Source organism: Dromiciops gliroides, chromosome 3 (assembly GCF_019393635.1).
Source record: "Dromiciops gliroides isolate mDroGli1 chromosome 3, mDroGli1.pri, whole genome shotgun sequence".
Classification (NCBI taxonomy): domain Eukaryota; kingdom Metazoa; phylum Chordata; class Mammalia; order Microbiotheria; family Microbiotheriidae; genus Dromiciops; species Dromiciops gliroides.
Genome location: NC_057863.1, coordinates 209,022,068 through 209,026,483, shown reverse-complemented (window position 1 = coordinate 209,026,483; position 4,416 = coordinate 209,022,068). Strand labels below are relative to the sequence as shown.

The 4,416-nt window shown below is 40.6% G+C and overlaps 1 pseudogene; it reads left to right on the top strand.

Moving 5' to 3' along the window:
- The first annotated feature begins 2,091 nt into the window (after positions 1–2,091).
- Positions 2,092–2,411, top strand: LOC122749998 (annotated as a pseudogene).
- Positions 2,412–4,416: the final 2,005 nt, after the last annotated feature.

Sequence of the window (4,416 nt, the reverse complement as noted above, 5' to 3'; positions counted from 1 at the left end):
CATTACTAAATTTGGCCTTGATCCAGACATATAATGGTAAAAAGTATTATTGATGTATTGTCTCAATTTTCTATTGCTTACGGATATAAACATCCTCCAAAAGGGGGGACTCCAATATGTTGTATATGTATATGTATAAAGTCTAAATTTGTTTTGTACATTTTAAAGAACTTTCACTGCTTTTTGAAGAACTTTCACTATTTATTAAACAATTTTGGACAATGCTGTACTAAAGACTAGTGAAAGCTCAGTCAGTATCCAGAGACAGCCAGAATCCAGACCAAAGTCCGGTTCCCCTGATGACATCTCAACACCTCCTTCAAAGACAAGATTTAAGAGACTTTAAATGGACACTTTTATTTCTTCCACATATACCATCTGTAATGTGTATTTTCTGCAAGGCCTTCCCTCTGTGGATATTGTCAAAGCGCGAGTCCATGAGGGATTGCCCCTCTGAACAAAATTTTCTTTTCCTGTGTTGTTATTGACATTGTGTCCTAGCATAGGTTATGGTACTTTGTTTTGGTGCTTCATCAAGGAAACACTACATGTTTCTTTTCGAAGCAAAGGGGGGACTATGGAAATTTGGTTTGATTTGGGGACCCTACCTTTAGGCTGAGATTAGAAAGCCTTAGGCCCTCAGGGGTCTCTTCCCCTCCTCCTAAGCTTCAGCTGAGCCAAAAAGCCCCGTGGGCTGTACAAGACACCAGGTCAGACAGCTGGGGGGAAAAAGCCCCCAGCTGCCTCCGACATGAGCGAAGGTATCTGAGAGATGCTGGCTCTGGCGTAGCCTGTGCTGAGGCACGTGAAGCTGGAGTGCACCCCGCCCCCACCAGCTGCAGCTCTGGCTACCAGATTAGCTTGGTGTTGTGGGTGCAAGAAGTCGTGAGATTTGAGTGGAGAGAAGAAAAGGTATATATAGACCTGGGAGTAAGACAGCAAGGGGGGCGGACGAGAGAGGCTGAGAAGAGGTTCGGACAGACAAGAAGAGGTCAAGAGGCAGCCGAGGAGACGGCAAAGATTGGAGACTAGAGACGGGTCTACAAGGATGCAGGAGAAGACAAGAAGGACTAGGAGCAGAGAAAAGAGAGGCCGAAGGGCAGACTGACAGAGCAGACAGACAGAAGGTCGGTGAGAGAGAAATACAGGGGTTCAGCGGTGGCAGTAAGGAGAGGAAAGTTAGAAGCAGGGTCATTTACAAAGTGAAAGGGGCTTGGAGTTAGAATAAAGTACCTGAATACCCTGAGGCAAGAGGTGGCTAAGGCCCTTATTGTATTAAAAAAGTTAGAAGCACATCAGGTGGGAAAGAGACACACTGCAATGCAGTCAGATTGTACATTTTATTTTCCTGTATTCTTAATTTTAAATAGTATCTCATAAATAAACTCTACTTTGATTATTTAGTTTAGAGGCTTCTTATATTTGCTTATCAATTTGGGAGTGGAGCAATGTGGTAGAACTTTATAAACGGCCAATGTTAAATTAATAGCAGTCAGATAGCCAGTTAGACAACAGTCCCAGATTTGTCCCCCAGTCAGCTTTAAGGTCCCCCCAAATTTAGGCTAGTCATTTAAAAATATTTTTACACTCCTAGGTATCTGTTCTACTTATAGAGAAGAAAGGGTGTTAGACACTAGCTGATTTTTAAGGTCCTTATAACCCTATATCTAAAATTCATGGCCTAGAATCTTTTGAAACTTCATTTATTCCACTTGATTTTACCTTGATAATTATGTATTATTCTTAGGCTGGTGTTTTGCACTAGTTTTTATGTTACTTGTGTTATTCTCAAATGGATTTATTTGTGTAATATTATGACTATAAGATGGATTATGAGCGAAGACCCAGCAAATTTGTCGAATACCAATACCCACTAGACAAGATTACAAGGTATGGACCTTTATCAGAAAAAAACTTCCTGAAAAATACACATGAGACCTAGCTCCTTGCTTAGAGAGCAGAGGCCACAAGGATCTCCTTCTGATAGGTCTACTTCTAAGGTAATAATGAACTGGGAGGCAGAGGAAAACGTGAGTCGGGCAGGCGTGGAGAGTGAGCAAGCGAGCGTGTGTAACTGCAGGTTGAGCTAACTTGACCATGGGGGACATCGAGAAGGGCAAGAAGATCTTCATGCAGAAGTGTGCCCAGTGCCACACCATGGAGAAGGGGGGCAAGCACAAAATCACCCCAACCTGAGCGGGCTCTTCCACTGCAAGACCAGCCAGGCCCTGGGCTTCTCTATACCAACGCCAACACGAACAAAGGCATCACCTGGAATGAAAATCCACTGATGAAGTACTTGGAAAACCCCAAGAAGTACAGCCCGGGAGGAAGATGATCTTTACAGCATAAAGAAGAAGTCTGATAGGGCCTACTTGATAGCCTACCTTAAGCAGTCCACCACTGAGTAACCCTTATCTGCTGCCTTATTTATTCTAAAATGGAGGTCTCTGCTGATAAGATCTCTTTCCTTTTTTTTTTTTTACGTGTACTGTAAGGACCCTATTTAAATTGGTTTCATTAACATGAGAATTTGATCATGAATGGCTGTTTAAAAAATGTTGTTCAACAGTCCTAATAAAGAAATTATGTAGATTAAAAAAATAGTGAACTGGGGAGATTTTTGTTGAGACTTACCTTTTCCTTTGAATTTCTTTTTTTAATTTTTTTTTTTTGGTGGTGCAATGGGGGTTAAGTGACTCGCCCAGGGTGCACACAGCTAGTAAGTGTCACGTGTCTGAGGCTGGATTTGAACTCAGGTACTCCTGAATCCAGGGCTTTATCCACTGTGCCACCTAGCTGCCCCCTTCCTTTGAATTTTAAAATTTAAGTGAAGGAATCATGTGTATTGAATTGTGGAGGAGAACTAGTCTCCTACCCCACAAGAGGAGATCCTCTGATCCACCTTTCTGAATTGCATTCTTCTATCTTTCTATTTCCTTTCCAAGAAACATTCAGAGACTTTGAATGTGAGAATGGACTTTTTTTTGAATGTGAGAAAGTCTGAGAGGTAGCTGGGTGATACAATGGCTAGAGCACTGGCCCTGAAGTCAGAAACATTTCCATCCAAATTCACCTCAGACACTTGCTACCTGTTTCAACCTGGACAAGTCACTTGATCTCTGTTTGCCTCAGTTTATCTACTGTAAAAAGAGTATAATAATTGAAAGCGCCAAATGAAATAATATTTGTAAAGCACTTAGCATTGTGTCTGGCACATAGTAGAAAATTAACAAATGCTTCCCTTCATAAGAAATCAAGAAGTTGGTCAACTGGTCAGAAAGAGATTACAGGGGACCCTTTGCTAGCAAAGCCTGCATCTGAACTGCTTGACACTTTTATTCCCCATATGCAGTTAAGGAGAGGAGTGCTTGTGTTGGTCACAAGGGAGCAGGTCCCTGGTTGCAGTTCTAAGACAGAAAGGAGGACTAGGACTTGCAATGAGAAATAAAGGCCCTGGTCACAGTTCCAGGCCATGAGGAATGCTAGCCCTTATGACTGCAGAGAAGCAGGGGCTCTTCCAAGGTAAAGACCAGAGCACAGATCAAGAGAGAAGTGACCACATGCAGACCCCTGTCCAAACAAAAAAAAACCAAAAACCCAAACAAACAAAAAAAACAACTAGCTCTAAAAACAAAAATACAAAAAAGCATAAGATAGTGTCTCCCCTGAACAAGTTGTGGTATATGGACATAATGGAATTCTATTGTGCTGTAAGAAACGATGAGCAGGAGGAGTTCAGAGAAACCTGTAAGGACTTGCATGAATTGATGATGAGTGAGATGAGCAGAACTAGGAGAACATTGTACACAGTATCATCAAATTATGTGTTGATCAACTGTGATAGACTTGATTCATCTCAGCAATACAATGGTACAAGATAGTTCCAAAGGACTCATGATGGAAAAGGCTCTCCAAATCCAGAAAAAAAAAAAAAAGAACTGTGGAATATGGATGCAGATTGAACCATACTATTTCTTTTGTTTGGGGTGGTGTTGTTTTCCTTTTTGCTCTGATTTTTCTCTTATAACATGACTAATGCAGAAATATGTTTAATGTTATTGTACATATGTAACCTATATCAGATTACTTGCTGTCTTGGGGAGGGGTGGAGGGAGGGGACAGAGGGAGAAAAATTTGAAACTAGAAATCTTATAAAAACATGTTGAAAACTATCTCTATATGTAACTGGAAAATAATAAAATACTTTTATAGTTAAAAAAAGATAGTGCCTCCCCACCCCTGGCTTAGCAGATTCCAACTTTAATATAAGGTTCAAAGTTAAGAAATAAACTGGGAAAATGAACAAACAATAATGAAAAAAAGAACTTGACCATAAAAGTAGCACAGAAAACCAAGAAAAAATAAAAGACAAAAATGTAAAAACAGCTACAAGCAAAAATTTTTTAAAAATGA